The 20,729-nt window shown below is 49.1% G+C and overlaps 1 long non-coding RNA gene across 1 annotated transcript in view; it reads left to right on the plus strand.

Moving 5' to 3' along the window:
* LOC100579626 overlaps nt 1-20,729 on the plus strand; it is a 36,229-nt gene that overhangs the window by 2,692 nt on the left and 12,808 nt on the right. Inside the window, exons 3-4 of the long non-coding RNA XR_001114841.2 lie at nt 5,074-5,254; nt 12,208-12,430. This is a non-coding gene — a long non-coding RNA (uncharacterized LOC100579626). The remainder of the gene's footprint in view (nt 1-5,073; nt 5,255-12,207; nt 12,431-20,729) is intronic.

Here is a 20,729-nt window from a genome sequence, read left to right on the forward strand (position 1 = left end):
TCTTCCATGCTTCCTGCAGGTGATTATATCCAATGCTTGATTAAACTCACTTTTTTTTTTGGCAAAGCCACTTTATATGAATGCTGTGCATTTCCTGTTGTACCTTCATCACATCAGGAAGCAACAATGTCTGGCCTTCTTGCTTTTAATGTTGTTTGTTAAGATTGGTGAGTTCAGGTGTCATGGACCTAGGAGTCACCAATCCTCTACATCTCTATTGACAATTTTCTCCAGAATTCAGAGTCGGTGGTGAGCATAATGGTTGGGAGTGCTGGGTTGGAGTCAGACACTCTTCAGTTTGAGTAATAGTTCTGAAAGTCACTTGTCATGCCTGAGCTAGGTTGCTCAACCCCTCAGACCTTTCAGGGCCGACTCAGCTTTAGGAGCGGATACTCCATTTTGTGTGTGGGACTGTTGTTTGAGTGGGGTGAGTTGTGTGAGCTGGACTTTGGCCCAGTCTTGGAAGAGTGGTAGTTGTGATTTAGTGGCATTGGTTTCAAGCAGATGGAATTTGTTTAGACCGAAAGGTCTTTCCAAATCTGATGTACTAGGATGAATTATCAGATGGCTCCTATAGTTGGGTTACCACATATTAAGGGTAAATCTGGGGGTAGGAGAGCTCATCATTCAGTTGTAACAGTTCAATAGAGATGACAATTCTGCCAGATTTGGATCCTGTGGGCAGAGCTGAGAGGTCTGTAAATTCACATTCACTCTTCAAGTCCTGGTTTATAGCAGCCAGCCAAGTGTGTCACTAAGATGAAGATAGATTATAATGACTACATTTTGGTAATTCATTTACTTTACTGAAATCAGTGCTCAGTCATGTTACAGACGCGACTCCATCTGGTTCCCATCAACGACAGAGGGAGCATCATGTTTGGACAGAGGGGCTGCATCTGTGTCTGTGCAGGGAAAGCTGCATGGATTATCCAGGAAATCATGGTGTAGACCACCGGCTGGGCCAGTCCAGGTCCAAGCCAGCTGGGTGACTCTATCTTGCTGTTCATTCACTTCTACATTCGACAAGTACTGTGGACACCTGCTGTGTGCCAGGCACTGCTCGAAGTGCTAGGGGGAGATCAGGGAGCAAGAAAAAGGTTCCCTGCCCTCCTAGAGCTGATGCGTATTCCAACTGAGAGGTGGGGGTGTAGCCAACGAACAGTGGACATAATCCCCAAATCATACAGCAAGACATGGGTGATACAAATCATGGCAAAGAAAGCATTGTGCAGACTGAGGGGTTTCTTATTTCCTGAGAAGGATGTGGATTGCAATTTAAGGTGGGATGGGGGTTGGTCCGATATGTGAGCCTGGCTAACAAGATCAGGCAGGAAATAATGTCTCCTTCAGATCCCACCTGCCCAGTAGACCACCCGCTTGGCACTGATCTGGGCCTTCGTGTAATCGCCTAGCACAGGAGGGCCATTGCTGCTTGGCATCACTGCCCTGGATGCTGGGATCGTGGTGCTGCCCATCCCTCTGCTGCCTCCTCTCTGTGTCCCGTCAGTGGTCCTGAGCTCCATTCCCTCCAGGGTCGTCTTTAGGCCATGATTTGCATGTTGGCTCTCCTTGGGGCCTACGGTGCTTCATTTATTTCCAAAGTTGCCTTCTCCTCCCTACTCTGATCGAGACTGAAAGGACTCCTGATCCCATTGCTTTGCCAGGACAATATTGCTTCCCAGGGAAGACTCTGCTGGCACATTTTAGGCATTTCTGGAAGAACACCATATCATCATCATCACCATCATCAGATCTTCCCCAAGTCCCATCTGGGAGGGTCTCATGGGAGCCACATGTGGACTTGGTTAGGGAGCTCTCCCTAGCCTGGACTGATGGCTGGCCCAGCCCAGGCTTTTGTTTGCCACAGGAAGAGAGCTTTGTGCAAACCCTTGTTTAAACTGGCCTTCCCTCTTTAGAAAGAGAATGTTCACCAGATGAATCATGCCTAACGTGCTCACTGGAGCCAGAGGACTTTGGCTCCCAGGCTGTTTACTGCAGCTCAGACTTTGTCCTGTAAGTGTTCTTAGGAAATGACAATGGACAGAAAATTGTCATTGTTTTTGCTGAAAAAAAAAAATAGCTTGAATAGTTTCCCTGGCCCAAGCTGGCTGGTGGCAACCCTTGCCCCAGCATGCTTCTCAGCCATCTGCTCTCCCCATCAGGGCCAGTGTGCCCTTGCGTGTCCACACTGCTCTGCGACCAGGTGCCCTGCTGTGCCCTTGCTCAGGGACTGGCTGTGCACAACGTGACGCGTGGTATGTGTTGATGTCTGATGGGCTCACATGGGCAGGGCTGTGCTGTGGCTGTGCTGGGGGCCCTCACCTGGTCTCTCTGCTGACTTCCTCCCACCACTGCCTGCCTTGGGTGGGAGGACACCCGGCCTTCCTGGTCATAGGCAGGGTGGACTTAGAGAGGCAGAGCATGCTGCAGGCAGGGTCTGTGTTTGGGTTTTGGCAGCCTGGATGAAATCCCGGCTCTGCCACCTGCCAGCTGTGTGTGAGTGGCCAGGTCCCTTGACCCATCTTGAGTTACAGTGCCCACTTGGCTCTGTTTCTGGACCTCAGATATGGCTCTTTTGGTCTCTCTTCCCTTTGTGACATTAGAGGCAATCTCTAAGGCATCATGGAGTTGCCATTGAGCTTGCCTTCCCGCCTGCACAAGCAGGTCCTGAGGCAGCTTCCTGCAGCCTTGCACACCCTGCAGCATCTTCAGGGCTTGGAGCCCTCTGTGTCTGACTCTGGCTCAAATGTAATTGCAGCTCTAGAGGAAGTGACCCACACCACAGGGAAGTGAGGAGGCTGGGGGTTGTGTCCGGGTGTGCCCACAGCAGGGGCCAGGAGAGCCACCATGGCAGCAGCGACAGAGCCAGGGAAAAATGCCATCCTATGATATGCAGTCCTGTCTTTAACCCAAATGATGTGTCTGCAGAAACTGTTTGTATTTGCTACTTTGACGGATGGACAATATTTCAGTTCTTAATTAGCATGTTGGGTAATTACTGCCATTAATCTTGTTCTTTTTTCCACGTTCATTGGCCATTTTGACTTCTCTATACCCATCTTCCTTATTGAAAAACACGATAGGAAACTTTTAGTTATTAGCTAAATTATGAAGACCTAATAATGCATGGCATTATATCCTTGAAATTTGCTAGTAGAATAGATTACAAATATTCTTATAAAAATGTGATGATGGATATGGTGATTAGCTTGTTCCTGGTAATTTCACATTGCATATATCAAAACATGACCTTGTACACCTTAAATACTCAATTTTTATTTGTTAGTTACACTTCAATAAAGCTCGGAAAACACACACACACATATTCACACACATAAAGAGTAGCAGCCGAAACAGATAACTGAAGAATTCCCTTGACAGCCTGCGCTGAGCCCTGGGGCTGTTCTTGCTCCCAGCCCTCTTTCCATCCTCACATGGTGTGGTCCTGAGCTGCTTCCCCTCTGCCCTCCTCCTCTGTCTCCATCCCTTTCCATTTGGCTCCTACTCCTACACACGAGTGGAAACTGTGCCCTCCAAACCCAGGGGACTGCAGGAACCTCCTCCTGCATCTCCCCCCAAACCCACGGTGGGAGCAGTCTCTCCACCCTTCTCTGCAGGGGCTCCATTCCTCATCCATCCTTTTCTCCGTCTCTCCTGGTCACTCCTGCTGTCCATGTCCTTTCCTCCTGGGCTCTGTGTTTCCACAGCCCCTCTGTGCATTCTGCACGTGTCCTCTGAGTGGACTCTGCAGTCCCTGCCAGCCCCACACCCACTTGCCCTGTGTCCTGAGCACAGGTCTGCAAGTAACAGTGACTGACAGGTGTCTCCACATTGTGACATTCTACTGGAACCTGAAACAGCTGCCCTTGACAACAGCTCAGCACAGAATCCCTGGCCATCCAGCTATGACAGGGACATGGATCCTGCTTCTTTTTCCTGCCAGTCTCGTAGTTGTCTGTGCCTTCACCCTGTAGTGGCCCATTCAGCCACTAAGTCCAGCTGCTCTCCTTTCCGTATCTGTGGAGTCACCCCTTAATTCAGTTCCCGCGAGCTCAGTGGCCATGATTTGATCATTCCTGTCAATTCCTGGACTGCTCCAGCCAGTCACTTATTTCTTACAAGATGGCAGTATAAACACAGAGAATGGAATTCCTAGCTTTGTTTCTCTCCTTTCAAGCCACCATGATCTTCCCTGGGCACAGCTCCAATCCTACTTCTCACATATTAACATTTCCTCACTCACCCCAACTGTTTTCACATGCAACCCAATGTCCCTACAGTCTGTCGCCTATTGACTTTTCAGCATTTTCGGGATGATCTCAGTGCAGCCCTTGGAGTTCTCTTGTTGTCTCTCTTTTCCAGGGTCTCAGCAGCTTTTGTCATTGCTAACAGTTTCTTCCTCCTGACACACAGTCTTGGCCTCCAGGCCCCATTGTCTCCTGGTTCCCCTGCGCACTGCACATGGCTATTGTCTATGGGGGGCAATTGTGGCTCGGTCCTAGCTGTCACTCTTTCTCATGCGGAACTCTCCTCTGGCCACCTCATTCAGGAGCTTGGCTTCGTGAGCTCCTGTGTGCAGCTGACATAGAAATCTCCTTCTAGAACTTTCTTCACAGCTCCAGAAACACATAGCCAACCACCTTCCTGAAGCTCCCATGGAGATGGCACCTGGGTCTTGACATAATAAAAACAGAACCTGAATCTGGAGCTCTAAGTCACACCTTGTTCCCGTGCTCCTCCTATTAGGATATTGCCTTGGAGACAGCAAACTCTCATCTACCCCAAATGCAATCTGTCCCCGCTGATTCTGCCTGTCAGTGGTCTCAGACACATTCGCCTTTATCCACAGCCAGCATCTCAGTTGGAGCTGCAGCAGCTCTCTCGAGACTGCATGGTGGAAATGGTCAGGATGCCTCTCTGCGCTGGTCCTGTAAGTTGCAAGCCTATCCCTGCACTGCATCTGGCTGGCGTGGCCTTTTTCAAAGCTTCACTGTGCTGCTGTCCTGCCTAAAATCCTTCAATGGCTCTACATGCTTCACACGCCTTTTTTTTTTTTTCATTTTTTTCCAGAACAATGACTAGATCTTTACCTGGTCCACAGCCCTCCCCAGTCTGGCTGCAACCTCTCATGAGGCTGAGCTCACCATGAACCCCTGCTCTAGGCGTCTCCATAGTGCTGTTTGTCCCCGTGACTGTCCACCCCTTCTTTGGCCTGTTGGTGTGTGCTTATCCGCCAGACCTCAGACCAAAGGTGAACTCCTCACAGAAGCTTTGCCGGCGTCCCCAGGGGCTGGGGCCAGGGGCGTGTTCTCTCCTTTGAGGCACCTCCCACGGTGTTCATTTGCATGACTTTTGTGATTATTTGGTGGATGAAAGTTTTCCAAGTGCTTGTGGGGGTCATGCCTCTTTCTGCTGAACCACTAGTTGGGAGAATACACTTCCCTTCTTCCAGCACAGCTTTGACATCACATAGGCACCGTTTGGTGGTCTTCACAAGTCACTGGGCTTTGATAAACACCCTTCACCATGAGGAAAATGAGAGTCAGATGACTTAAGGATCACCCCAAATCAGGCATAAAATCTGGATTCTTCTGGTCGCAGACCAGCAGGTCTTGGTGCCTTCAGATCCTTAGAGTGCCCTAATTTGGCTTCAGTTTTCTGTCTGCAGAAAGGCCCCCAAAAGGAAGGCGCCAGGCTGGAGCGAGAGTGACTCATCCCGGGCTCTCATCGTGCCTGATTCACCCAGAGGAAGCCTTATGTGGACACGGCTTCCCTCTGGGGAGATTTCAGGCCTTTGGGAACAGAGTAGGGTTCCTGCCTTTGTAACGAGCAAGTTCTCGGCTCCCTTCTTCCCTGTTTGCCACCTTCCCTCTGTTTCTGTGGCTTCCTTATTTGCCAGTTCCTGTGCTTGGTGGACCCCGCCATGACTTCTTTTTGTGAGTCCGTTCTGTCCTGCATCTCTACCACAGCTGTACCTGGCCCCAGACTCCTTCCTCCTAGCTGGCAGGTGGGAGGGCAGGGTCCCTCCCCTAACCCATCAGGGCCTCATCTCTGGAGGCAATTACTGCCTGGCCCGTGAAAATATATAAGGAGACATGAAGAGGTATCATGTTACATCCTTCATATTTTGCTAGCAATAAATCCAGCTCTTTCCTCTTGGGTGGACTCTCAACTCTATAAATTAAGAGTCTATTTCTAAGGAGGAAGATTTCGTAGGCCCCAAAGTTCTGTATGACCTGCTCACATCTCAAGGGCTGACCTAAAAGCTGGAGGCTTTCAGAATCGCAGGAAGTCATGCCCAGAGATCTGTGGCTTTAGGATCCATGTCCCACTCACAGCCCTCCTGCCTCTCCTGTACTTCCCGCCAGCTCGGACCTCAGGACCTCTCTGGTTTCCAGCCTGTGCTCTGGCCTCACCCATCCCTGGATTCTGCTTTTCTCTTCATCAAGTCTTCCATAATCTTTCCTGGGAACACACCGCAGGCCTAGCAGGGGCTTGCAGGGCTTGCTGAGGGAGCAGCTTCCTCGGCTGCCTTGAAATCTGCATTTTTATCTCTTCCTGGTGAGTCTTATGCCCAGTAAGATTCAAAAACGTTGTTCTACATGCTAAGTTTTGGGGATCTGAGCTCCATTCCCCAAAGCCCTGGCTTTAGCTTGCTTCTTATTTCAAACTCTATCCTTATGGGTGGTTCCCCATTACCTATCTGCAAAATAGTCCTAAATGCAGCCAGGGAGTGGCCCACCCCTGCCCTTCTGCCACAAGCCCCCTCCCAGGTACCCCTGCTGGCCTGGCCTGGAGAGTCCTGCCTTGCTGGCCACCCCTTGGTGGCTTGGTGTTGCTGGAGAGGAATTTTTTAGGTAGCTCATAAAAAGAGATGTTGTCTGGAGTGTGCCTAAAGTCCTAATGAGAAGACAGAGACAGCATATGGCTGACATGGAGCTGTAGGGGAGGCGTCAGAGGTAGACATCCGACAGAGGGAAGAGGCAGTGGGCCGAGGGGGCGGCTCAGAGCAGACAGGGCAGGCTGGCAAGTGTGGTTGGTGTGGAGCATGGTCCTTGTCCCAGAGTCAGGGCCGGACACCCAGGCAAGGCGGCACCTTAGGGCCCTGTCTGGCCAGAGTTGACCTGTCCACACCTGCCCCCGCCCGGCCTCCTCCATGGCTTCAGGCTAGAAGGAAGCAGAGTTACATCTCAAGCGCTGGAGGGGCTGTCTGGCCGGACTGAGACAGGTAGGCTGTAGGGGTGGATGCTCAGCGGCGTTCCTTCCTGTTCTGTTCATCGAGTCAGGGCACCTGCAGCTGAGGATGCCCTTAGGTAGGCCAGGCAGAGACTCCAGTCCCTGACCAGCCATTTTTGTGCCTCTCCTTGGATGTTACCCAGCTCAGAGCCCTGGGTCTGAGGGGAGGTCTCCTGGGAGCTTGTTCTCCTGGGAGGAGGCACCATTGTGAGCCTCTCTCCTCATGGACCACAGAGCCTGGGTGGTGGCTCTGGTGGGGAGTACCAATTCAAGGGGCCAGGAAGCAGCATGTGTTAGGGCCTTCCCATTTGAGGACACAGACTCACCCTATTTTGTTTGTTTCATGGATGGAGTGTCGGGAGACCCAGCATTTCAGAGCACAGGGCACAGACCTCTCCTTGAGTCAGGTGGAGCCCAGGACAGCGCTCCTGGGATGACAGGTGGAGAGCGCAGAAGCCCACCCTGGCCCACAGTGGCTGAGGAAACTGGGTTTTGTATAGGCACAGCTCCAGAATGGATCTCTGGTGTGTGTGGGAGGAGGAGTGTGATCACCAAGGGCCTTGTCCTTGCAGAAAGTAGAAGGTGGCTGAGCAAGCAAGCAATTGATGGCAGTGCTCCTTGCCTGTGTCACAGTAATACCAGCCAGGAGCCAGCTGAGCCTCCTGCAGAGGTGAGCCAAAGAGAGTGGGGGGCTCACTTTGGCTCACCTCTGCAGGAGGCTCAGCTGGCCCCTGGCTGGTATTACTGTGACACAGGCAAGGAGCACTGCCATCAATTGCTGTGCTTGCTCAGCCACCTTCTACTCTCTGTAAGGACAAGGCCCTTGGTGATCACACTCGGATGGGCATCAGACTCACCCAGGAGCTCTGAGAAATCCCCAGGCCCGGGTCCCACCTACTTCAAGGAACCTGGGGGTCTGTGGTCCTTATGATCCTCCCAGGTGACTTGGACACATCAAAGTCTAAGAACCACTGGCTGGACGACACAGAGTGTGTGGGGACAGGATGGTTCCCTGTGCGGATAGAATTGCTATCAGGCTCGCTGGAGGAGCCATGGACTCTAGTCGCTGTAAGGCCTGACCCAGAATTTTCCACCCCGGCTGCCTGTTAAAATCAGCTGAGGAGTTCAAAGAATAAAGATGCCTGACCCCTCCCCAGATATTCTGCTTTCATTGGTCTGTGGTGGGGCCAGGCCTCAGTACTGCTGAAGCTCCCTAGGTCTTTTTAATGCGCCGTCCTGGATCATGAAAACTCTCAACCCACATGGACACTCATTTTTATGTTGGTTTTAGACTCTGTCTTTGCTCACAGGGGATGCTTGGAAAGGCTACTCCGTAGATTGCTAAGCCCACATTTTGAGACTGAGAACCAGAAATCTTGGGGATGGTAACCATGCTCCACCCACGTGCATTGGAGGAAGGGTCTGTCATGGTTGGAATAGGATGTTTCTTACCTATTGGATTTTACTTTCAGGTCAATGCCATTGTATACACACACACACAAACACACACACACACACACACACACCAGACAGGGAGGCCGATTTGCATAAAGGGACTAACTTCTACAGAACCTTGTCAAATGGCTGAGAACATGCACCTGCCTCAGAGGGAAAGTGGTGGGTGGGGTGGCTTGACTCATTTTGTTTTTGTCGCCCTCTTACTTGAGGGCTGACTGCCTCCCCAGGTCTATGCCTGGGGAAGATGCAGTTGGGAGCCATGGTCACAGAGAGCTGCTGTTGTCAGAAACAATCCTCAGGCCTCTGCAACCTGTTATTGTGCATGTTCATTCCCAAGGGCTCAGCCTCGGAGGAGTCGTAGGAGAACAAAGGCAGCAGTGCTTGCCATGTGAGGCAAACGTGCTTCTAGACCACAGAGGATGGGCACTCCCCGGGGGACTGCCTGGAGCTGCCAACTGCCCGGCCCCACTGGAGACTCGGAGCTCTGCACATGCGGCTGACCTGCCCTGACCTGCCCCGACCTGCCCCTGGGGCCACGCCCTCGGCATTTCCACTCAAGTGGACTCCCTTCCTTTACTGGCCTCAGAGTTGAGAGGAGAGTGCAAGGCTGACCGGAGAGCAGGAGGACAACATCCCAAGGTCACCTAGTGCCAGGGAGGTCTGTGCCACAGGGCAGGGTGGACACGGAGCCCTACATCGGCTGAGCCGGCAGAGGGGTGCCCATGGGCGAAGTTCTTCTCATATGGCCTTATCTTTTCACACACAGATCCTGTGGGGACATCGCGATTTCCATAAATGACAGCTCAGGAGGATGGGAGAGTAGAGTTCGACTTTGACTTAGCTTAAAATAATTAAATAAACCAAACACACCAAATACACACAAAAAACGTGCACTTGCCCCAAACTGTCCCCATTTCTGAGATGTTGTTGGATGGTGCAGGCTGCCTGGCAGAATATGACACAGTGACAAGGGATGCTCTGGGAAAATCCAAGCCATACCAGCTTTCCACCTGGACCCTGTCTCAGCATTCACCACCCCCAGGACAGTAGCTGGAGTACAGGGGCAGCGGCCAGGGCACCTGACTTCCCTGGGCTCTGCTGCCTCCACATTTGCAGCCTCAGAGCAGAGAACTGCCTGCCTCCCATCCCACCCTGCCAGGAGGGCTGCAGCTGAGACAGCTGCTGAGCATCACCATGTGCTCCCTTTCCAGGCCACCAATGGGGAGAGCTTTTTTTTGTTTTTAATGATACCATTTATTTTTCTTAAAGCAAGAAACCATGTCATTATAACAATCTGCTACTGAGAATAGTTCTCACAAAGGTATCATCCAGTAAATATTTTCTCCTGAAACAAGAATATGTATTGAATAAATATAGAATGAAGTTTAATTTATGTTAGATTTTTGTAAAGTTTATATCTCTTAAAATCCACATGTGGCCATGATATTACTATAGAATCTCAAATCATTAAGAAAAAATTACAAACCCCATTTATGTAAGCAGATTCTAATGCAGTCCAACTTGTTTTGTTAAAGTCATATTTGATATAGAAGGAAGGCTATTTTCAGGGTTCATCACCCACCTACTCTTTAAAGACAAATGTTACTCAAATATTAATGTTCTCCACCAGGTAGACTTAAGAAGAACACAAATGCAGAGTCTTTAATTTCAATATTCAATATCAATTATCTTATTTTGTGAATTTAAATCAGTAATGGTTTAATTTAAGCATTCTTTTTTTTGCTATTTTAGTATAAACATGACCATTGTTGCTTCTGAACATTTCTTGGCCAGAGAATGAATCCCTTTGTTTCTCGACTTCCAGCTCTCCCAAGCTGCTATATTCCAAATTAAAAGGGAAGGATTTTAAAACAAGATTCCAAAGAAACTCTATGCTTTTTTAAAACTTTGAGTAATTGCTAATAAGATTAGAAGAGTCAACGGTTAGACCTGAGACCAAACTGGACTGAGGCTGATTTGAGCTCAATCTGGATATTTTAGGCTCACACACAGCATCCCCAGCCTGGTGAGGGGTGAACTGCCCTTTCCCACAAATGCATCCTCAGAGGTAAAGGCTATAATCAGGTCACTCAGCAAATGCCCAGCACCTCCTTGGTGCCAGGCACACTCTCTGGGTCCTGGGGCTGTGGCCTTGAAGGAGAGTACTGGCTCCCTGGTATCTTGGTGCCTGGAGAACCGCACAGGAGGCAGAGAGTGCAAACACGGAGTGGGTGAGTCATGGTAGGGCAGGTGAGGGTGTAAAGGAAGCAAGCAGTGTGCAGCCACAGAGGAGGAGACAAGCACTTGTTTAGACAGGGCCATCAAAAAGATCTTGTTGAGGATGTGGGCCTGGAACCAGTTATAACTATAAATCCTGAGTATGAAATCCCAGAGCTGAAAGTAGCCTCAGAAGTCATAGGGTATAACTATGCTGTGGTCACAGATGCAGAGATGTTCAGGACCAGAACAGAACTTCTTGTGGGTAGAGGCAGAGCTGTGGCCAGGACCCAGGAGACTGGGCTCCCAGTGCCATCCTGCCTTTTTCAGGGGGACTCGCATATGGGTTCTACTGTATAAGGTGGATTCTGAGACCTACGGGCCTTTCTAGTTCCTAGATAGTAAAATTCAGAAACCGAGAGGGAGGGGGCACTTGCCACACATGGCTGTTGAGGCAGAAAAGTCAAATTCACCAGGTCACAAATCCTGTTGTAGACTGAGTTTTCTGAATTGACAAATTACATTGACTCCAAGTCAGATGGATATCAAACTATCTTGACTTTCTACTGCATTGACTCAACCAAGAAATTAGCTCACCTCCTGAGAAGTGGGAAGAGGCCTGCCAGAGGTTTATAGAAACCTTCTAAGGAGCCGCTTTGCTAAGGGTGAGCTTGGTACTCCTTGCCTCGCCAGAACCTTCCCTCTGAAGAGCGCATTCCTGGAGAGAAGCCCTTGCTTTTGGTTCTCAGCCTCAAGAGTAGGTGCTTTCCTCTGAGCCTGGAGTCTTATCTTTGCCAATAAGGCCACTCACGGAGGCTTGGAGGTTGTGTGGATGAGACCGGGAGAGGAGGATCTGGCTGGAGCAGCTGGGGCAGAGAGAGCTCCCACCATCCAGGAGCCCCAGCCCCAGGAACGGTAGAGTGAAGGGTGAGGGGCAGCGAAAGGACCCCAGTCATCTTAGCTGAACTGCGCCGAGGCTTCCTGCAGAACCGGGCTCCTCTTGCTAACCTTGGGCTCCTTTCCATGTGTTCAAGGCTCTCCCTGGAGTCACATCGTCCAATTATGTGGCACTTACAGGGCTGAGCTCAGACCTGGAGTCTGCAGAGTTCAGGAGGCCCTCACATGGGGTAGAGTCTAGACATGGCGTGGGGGACAGCTCACACACGAGGCACATTTGACCTGGAGAAGAGACCACCTAGAGAGGAGGAGGCTGGTCCAGTGCTGGGAGGACAGTCCGATGGAGCATCAGGAAATTCAGCAGATGAGTTTTACATCTGTTTTTTCCAACTACAGTTCAGTCCCGGAGCAGACACAGTCCTGTTTGCAGGGAGCCAACATTCTAATTGACAGTGCCTGGTGGGAAACAGTGAACCGAGGGAAAGAGTGCCAGTGTCAGAGAGCCACAGTGCAGTGAAGAAGAGAAGGCAAGAGGATGTGATGCAAAATCACAGGACCTGGCTTCCAGACCATTCTGCTTCCATGAGAACATTTCGGTTGAGAACCGGATGGCATGAAAGTAAGCCAGAAGACACCAGGCAGGGACAGACTGGTCCCCAGGTGCAAATGAGGTTGGAGCATTTGGGACTGCAAAGAATGTGGAGCGTGGTGAATGAGATGGCCCTTTGTATCAGATGCATGCATGAGTGGCTGGGGTCATGTGTGTGCTTCAGTAGAGGGTATCACGGGCACACTAAGAAAGCTGGGTTTCTTTCTGAGGGCCTGGGAAGCCACCAGAAAGCACTGAGCAGGGAATGGTGGATTGATTTATGTGTTTATGAAATCATGCTGGGTGCTGGGTGGTGAATGCTAACCGGGGCAGAGGGCAAGGTTGGAATTGCAGAGACCACAGCTAAGAGCCAGTTGCAGAGCCAGGCTCATTGTGATTCAACCTGGGAGGCACTGGGGATGAAGGAGATGAGGCCAGTAAAGGATGTATTTCTACATATAATATGGATTAGGTAGATGGGTTTATGTGTAATGTAGACTAGACTCAGAAATCAAACTGGAGCCAATGGTGGACACTTGATGGAAGGTGTACTTCAATTTCTTCCATTCCATAGAAAAGCAATACAGTGGAAAGAGTATGGGATTTGGTGTCTCTCAGACAGGATTCCACTTGCAAGCCATGTGATATGGGGCAGCTTGCCAGATCCTGGACCTCCATAAACCCCTCTGCAACTTGGAGAGAATCAGATTTCCCCACAGAGGCTTCATGAAGGGCCCCAGAGTGCACTCCCCCATTAGCCACTGATGCATTCATGAGGAAGAGAAAGAGTTAAATGCTCCTTTTGAGGAAGTGGTGGTGGCCGAGTGCTGTGGGCACTGTGAGATCAGAGCTGACAGCCCAGACTGTGAATCGCAGCCCTCACCAGGGCCATCGTGTGTTGCAGGGAGCTCTTCCCAAGTGCCCACTTTTCCTAAATTACAAAAAATACCTAACAGGATAGTTTCTTTGTGTTTTAAAAATCAATGACCAATTTTTGTTTTGTTTTGTTTTTAAAATAGTGTTTTCAGAGATAAGAGTATTACATTGAAAACCTGTTGTGACACGGAAAATTAGATGAGCCTGTAGTTGATTAAAACAGTCAAGTTGACCTACGTGTCATCTCAGTGCACAGTAAGGAAGCGTCTTCAGCTTAGAAAATTGCTGGCATGAACACAAACAAATCTAGTTCTTTGAAACGAGAATTTTCAGATTTTGGATTTATGGTCAGAAATAGCTGAGTCCCAGGGCCAGGAGCGGTAGCTCATGCCTGTAATCCCAGCACTTTGGGAAGCCAAGGAGGGTGGATCGCCTGAGATCGGGAGTTCGAGACCAGCCTGGCCAACATGGTGAAACCCTGTCTGTACTAAAAATACAAACTTTAGCTGAGCGAGGTGGCAAACACCTGTAATCCCAGCTACTTGGGAGGCTGAGGCAGGAGAATCAACTGAACCCAGGAGATGGAGGTTGCAGTGAGCTGAGATCACACCATTGTACTCCAACCTGGGCAACAAGAGTGAAACTCCTTCTCAAAAAAAAAAAGAAAAGAAAAAAGAAGAAACTGCTGAGTCCTGAAATACTGATAAAATGACCAGCCCTGTTCACGTTCAAAACCTGACACTTTTAGTGTCAGGGTGACCAGGAATTGTGGCTGTAAAGGAAGCCTGAGACTTCTCTGGTTCTGGCATGAAAGAATTTCCCAAAACTATATAGACGCTGGGGCCTTAGAAGTTTGATATTAGTGTAAACAAATGTATTCTCAACAAGAATATAGATGAGTTTGCACTGAATTTCAGAATACTTAACTCCAGGCTTAGAAGAGATGAAATAATTCTTTAAAATGGATTCTCAGGCACTTTATTTATGCTACTCATGGGAGCTACATTGGCAAGGGAGGTCACAGTTTCTGACGTGCCTTTTTTCTAAACTTCTGACTTTGTTTGTACACATGCAGAACATGTATTTAACTATTGGGATCCCAATCCTCTACATTGGGGGATTTTTCTTTATATTTTTTACCTTTTGATAAAGTAGATCTTTAGAAATCAGAATTCCTGAGGTTCCAGCACTGTCAAATTTGGGTTCTTGGGAATGCTGAGGTTTAACCTTGACCCTTTCAAATGAATGCTGGTGAACTTGTCTAAACTCCTGTTCCTGTCATTCAGTTTCTCCCTCTGTGAAGCGGAGGCAATGGCACTCCCTTCTTTTAAAATCCTTAAGGTTTGGGAAAGATTTTCAGAGTAGTCAAATAATTTAATACCCTTAGGTAAAATATGCTCTCAAATTGTATTTCTACCCATGGAAATGAAGATTAGTCTCTTCATTTTTTTTCTTAGAATGGCCACTGAGAGATTCTGCTAAAATAAAAGATTTTTTTTAAATAGTGCTGTTCGGTGTTCGGATTCGATTGCCTTTCTTCTAACTCAAGGGTGAGTTTCAGAGACTCTGGTTCACACAAGATGGGGCAACTTCCGTCGTGTCCTTCTCAGAGGAGGCATCTCACACTCGTCTTGTCTTGTGAATAACTGCACAATTGGTCATGAGGAATGCTGTGGTGTGGCCTGTCACGGAAGCCCACCTCGCACACATTTAAGGCCAATACATGTCTGGAGCTTTGACAGGGCTGTGTTTATGTCTGCATTTCACGGAAATTGGTATTCCTCTCATCTTTTATTTCAGCAGTTACAGTTAAACTACACCTTGATGAACTACGCGTGTGTATTCTCCCCAGTTCCCGGCCCACCTCCCTCAGCAACCCTTCCACAAACTTAAATGGAAGCTGGGCTGTGAAACATGAAACGGGTTGTTATAAAACTGCATTTTATAGTTGTAGCATGTTACAGTTGAAGGCATGTTTATGTAGCTGGGGAGACAGAAACACCAGTCTTCCCACTCCAGAGTTTACCTAACTTCCTTCAGGACTAAGGGTAGAGCTGTAGATCACAATGTATCCCTTGGGGAGCTAAAGAGGAAGAGAAAGAGTTAAACACTCCTTTAGATGAAGTCCACATGCTAAGAAACAAAATGAATGGCACAAACAAACACTTCTGGATTTTTTTTTTGAAATGGGGTCTTGCTCTGTTGCCAGGCTGGAGTGCAGTGGCATGATCTCGTCTCACTGCAACCTGTGCCTCCCAGGTTCAAGCGATTCTCCTGCCTCAGCCTCCCAAGTAGCTGGGATTACAGGCACAGGCCACCACACCTGGCTAATTTTTGTATTTTTAGTAGAGATGGGGTTTTACCATGTTGGCCAGGATGTTCTCGATCTCCTAACCTCTTGATCTGCCCGCCTTGGCCTCCCAAAGCGCTGAGATTACAGGCATGAGCCACCACGCCCAGCCCCGCTTCTGGTTGTTAAATGCCGTGAGCAAACATTTCCAAGTCGTTGCCATGCTGTGGTTCTTCCATTTTAGGGACTCAGCAGCAAGAAGGCCCCTGTGACTGAGGCCTTGATGGAGGGAGCGTGGCACATCCTTGGTGACTTCGCTATCCTCTCTTCTCGACTCCTTTCCTTCAGGCCGCCTCCTGCTGTCACCCCTTCGGTTCCAGCCCTGCCGGCTGCTGAAGTGCCCTGGCTTGGAGATTTGTGGTTGGGTGGGTGAAGCTCTTCTGTTTCATGTCTGCCTGTTTTCTGGTTTCCCCTTCCTGCCTCTCCCTTTCTCCCCTTCCTCCATTCCCTCCTTCTCCTTCACCATTTCTCTTTCTCCTTCACCAGTCGGTGAGTGCCAGTCATGTGCTAGGCCCCACTTAGATCCTGAGGGTCTTGAGATAACCCCCCTCCTTCCAGGAGAACCTCACATCACGACACTCCTTAGAGTGAGGCTGACTCAGCTTGGACTATGCAGAAGTTACGACACGTGGAGAAATCCGGCTGTGGTGGGTTCACCTGTCTGTGTTTTGGTAGGCCCTTCCTTTCAGGTATAAGGCTGGGTGGTGAAGGGGCCCAGTGAAGCCCGGGGCCACGTGTTCCTTCAAGTTGCACATGCACATCTGCAACATTTAGTGGTATTCCTGATAACTCACTGTGTAAGGCTGTTTTGTGCTTGCGGCAGGATTTCTCCTCTGGTTTCCTACGTAAGAATATCATCTTGCCCAGTGCAGGAGCAGGAACGGAGAGACGAGAAGCCAGGGTGGGTCTGAGGCTGTTCTCCAGTCACTTCAGGCTTGGCTTACAGCCCGACTTCCTGCCCCGCAGCCTCCTGCCCCTGTCGCCAGAACGGCTGAGCCTGCTGATGACAAAGCCACAGCTCATAGGCTGACAATTTTGTCTGGACTTCTATCAAGGCCGGGAGTGCAGTCAATAGCACATGCAGGAAATTTTAAAAGATCAAGAGCAGCTAACAACAAAATCCACTCTGGGATGTTTTTAAGCAAACAATCAAGGATTCAGTGCTTTCCGGGGGTGAGGACCAAAATGGAGCAGGACTGGCGGCCAGCATCACCTCTTCCATCTTCCGTCTGTCCTGAACCACGAAGGACAGCCTAAAAATAGCGCCTGGACCTTACACCATGGGTGCTTTTGTTATTTACCCTCTTTGGTCTTTTGAAAAACATCTTTATCAGGGCCGAGAGTCTCCCATCATTTGTGCTTATAGAGTCCTTTCTTCTGAAGTCGTGAACGTGCCTATTCTCATGTCTGGGAAGTCAGTGACAGGACTTCTGTGAGGGGAAAGTGGCTTCAGCTGGGTGACGGAGGGAGGTGGTGGAAGAGTGAGGTGAGAGCACCAGGGCTTCTGGGGACAGAACATGTGCTGTCTCAGTGGCTCTCTGATTGTTCCTAAGAAAGAATAGTGCCCTCCTTACCCTTCTCTATGCAAAGCCCTCCCCAGGCTTCCCTCTGAACCATGCTTTTCCTATGAGGCCCTCTGGGAAGCTGATCCAGACCCACAGTGCCTCTGGCCCCTCCTTCAAGTTACATTCCCAGGTGCCTGCCTCTGGCACATCTCAGGAGGGCAGGGGCCGAGCCTCTGCTCCATTTTGAATGCCCGCAGACCCTGGTTGACAGTGAGTCCTTCATCACAGCCAGCAAACTTGAGTAGAGGGTGCGCCTAGTCTCCAGCACTAAATGGCGATTCAGACCTAAATCCCAAACGAGACGGCCGCCTAGGGCAGCTGACCTGCAGCCCTGGCAGACTGCAGTCTGCCGCTTTCAAGGCCGGCTTTCCCTTTCTCAGCTTCCCCGTAGGCTCTGGCAAGTGTTGTCCTTTTGCCACGCTTCAGTTAATTCATCTGAATTGCCGTAAGATATTGCACAGGGAATTGTGAGTGGTGACAAAGAGACCCAGAGAAGTCATCTCCCAAAACTGGAAGTTCCATGGACGTGGGATAACCATGCTGTGCCCATCTTCCTTGTAGGAGCAACTGAGTGAAAAGCCACAGCTGAGTGGGGTCACCACTGAGTGGGATTTGCCCACCACTGGTACTGGCTTCAGAACACTGACCACAGCCAGGGGAGGGTGGCCAGCCCGGGAGGGCACACACTGCAGCTTTCCTTCAGGAAAAGCCCGTGGCCCCGTGGGTATAAATCAAATATAATTGGATGGATCACCTGAAGCAGAGGATCCACTCTCACTCCCGCCCCACAGCCAGTGGGGAGTCTTCACTTCCTGGTGCTGGACACCCGCAGAGCCCCAGGCACCCCTAGCAGATGGTGAGTGTGTCCAGCTGTGCAGGCTGCAGCCGGGTGACTCGGGTGTCTGTGATCTGGTCTCATGTTCTGAGCTGATCCCCACACTCAGACCTCTGCCCCACGGCTGTGCATTCTGCTCACTGAGGTCTCTTCCCCAATGGTCTCAAGGAAAACACGAAAGGCAAGGATGGTGAGCATGACGAACATTTCCTGTGGGAGACACAGTTGCAGGCATTCTCAGAAAAGGAGGGCACTTTGGAATGGGCTGGAGATGAAAGTGCATCACAGTGGGAAGGAAAGCCAGTCTCCATGGAGATGCGGGAGGGAGGTCAGCATGAAAGGGAGAACGGACCAGGCCCGCTCCCAACACCACAGGCTGCCAAGAGCCCAGACACAGAGCAGGATAAGGAAACACTCATGTGGGTGTCCGGGTTTGTCCTCATTTGCTTCATGCTGCTGCTCCCCGGCTTAATTGCTTCATAAATCTTGAACAATTTATGAACCTCCCTGAGCCCCAGTTTTGTCATCCGTAATATGGCTGTTAAATTACATACCTCTCCAGCAATAAGTAGATTTAATGAGAAAAAGCATATAAAGAATAACAACAAATATCATAAAACACCTTGGAGTATTTTTAAGGAAAATCAGTGTGATTGCAATCAAGAAAATTACAAAACTTTATTGGCATATAAAATGTACACAAAAAATAACATACACATTTGAACAGTATCATATTCCTGAATAAGAAAATGACTGTTGTGAAAATATCAATTGTTCCTAGATTAATGCACACATTTAGTGTAGGTCATTCAATATCCTCCTGGCTATTTTAGAAACAGAACAAATTCTGAAGTTACTGTGAAAATAATAATGTGAATGTTCAACATAAATCTTTGAATAAAAAGATTGGTTTTTATAATTATTAATTATAAATAATTATTAATAATTATCAAGATACAATGCTCAAAATAATTTGGTCATTGTTGATGAATAGACAAATCAATGAAACAGAATAAATAATTCAAAGACCTTGGCTCATCACTGAATAAGCTATATGGTTCATAAAGCAATACAAATACTCATAAATAAAAATATTTTCCACAAATCACATGATAATAACCTGCTTGCAGTTAGGGAGAAAGAGGAATTTAGTCCTAAACAAAAAGCAAATTTCAGATTAATTTCAAAGTTAAAATACAGAGCAACCAAAGGCAGATGAAAGAAAAAAATGTCATCAAGTGTTTTGAGGATGGGTCTGCCCTTCATTCTGTGGCTCAGAAACTCAATTTTTTTTAGCCATCCCAGGGTTGAGTGAACCCCTGTACACTGATTTGAGCTGTCCAAATTCATAAAACCAATGTATAAAATATAGTGCCTAATTAATTGACAAGGAGACATGGATCTGCCTGGGGGTCCTCTTCCCATGCCCACAGGGTGCTATGGTAAGTGTGGCATCAGAGCAGGGAAAGGCTGCACCTGGGGCCGTGCGGGACCTGCAGGCTGCTGCACCCATCTGTCAAGCCTGAATTGCTGCACACACTCAGATCCAGCCAATGGCACTGCATTCTTTTATTTTCTCAGATGTCACAAAATCTCCTTGAGCACACTGCCCCAGTGTTGGTGGGCAGGCAGAGGTCTTCACTGCAAGGTCAGCTCACCGTTAGGGTGGTTAGGGTGGTGTGCGAAGTCCAGAAAGCATTTGGTGAGCCTCCCTCTCTCCAGGAGGAGGGCTCTGGTCCTTCAGTTCACGTGTGTTATAGCCGCAGGGCAGCGCTGGGCCCCAGCAGGCAAGGAGAGGCTTTGGGGTGACCCTTCCCCTGATGTGGTGGTCAGAGTCCCCCCACCGGCTCCTGGGGTGCAGTGCCATGCTTTTCTCTGCAGCTTCCTTCTCGGTTGTACCTCTGGAGGCCCTGTCCCACTGGAGCACATGTGTCCAGGCAGGCTTGGCACCCAGCCTCCTGGGGCCAGTAACCATCACCTCTCTCTCAGATGTAACTTGTCCTCTTCCAACTCTTTTGTGCAAAATAGAGTGTATCCATCTGGTCCCTCTGGAAGACAGAGGCCTGCCCATTGCCAAGTCATCCATAGGAGAGGACTGTGTCATTTGTTTTCTGAAATAAGACTGTTTTGAGAGTGAGATGGGGAGGGAGTTGTTACTGATGATACTGAGAAAATAGGAGTAAACCCGGGCTACCCAGCCTCCCCCCAATACTCTAACTGATATGAACACTTTTTCTGGGCTCCTCAGGCCAGCCCACTCTCTTCTGATGGTCACATTCTTCAGCTACTTTGGTGCCTTCAACATTGTTTCATTTTTGGCTGCCTCTACCCCTTCAGGGTAACTTCTCAAATTGCTATACTCACTGATTATGGGTTGGCTGTTACAGCAGAACTCCCAAAGGAAATCTTATTTCCAAGTTCCTGACGGCATCTTAGGATGGTTGTCCACTCACTTCCTCTCCCCTGCCCCTTACTCCCCTACCCGTTGGGGAAATTTATCTTAACAAAACAATCTGAAATTGTACTACTATTTAAAATAATGCAGAAATAAAGCCCCAAGAGCAATGCAAATGTTCAACAATAAGGAACTGTCCAAGTAAAGCTGACACTGGCGATGATTGGTTCATGTTTAGCAAGGTGATGATTTTGGAGAATTTGGCAACATGGAAATTGTATATGCTGTAATGGTTAATGAAAAATTAG

This window comes from Nomascus leucogenys, chromosome 18 (assembly GCF_006542625.1).
Source record: "Nomascus leucogenys isolate Asia chromosome 18, Asia_NLE_v1, whole genome shotgun sequence".
In the NCBI taxonomy this organism is placed as follows: domain Eukaryota; kingdom Metazoa; phylum Chordata; class Mammalia; order Primates; family Hylobatidae; genus Nomascus; species Nomascus leucogenys.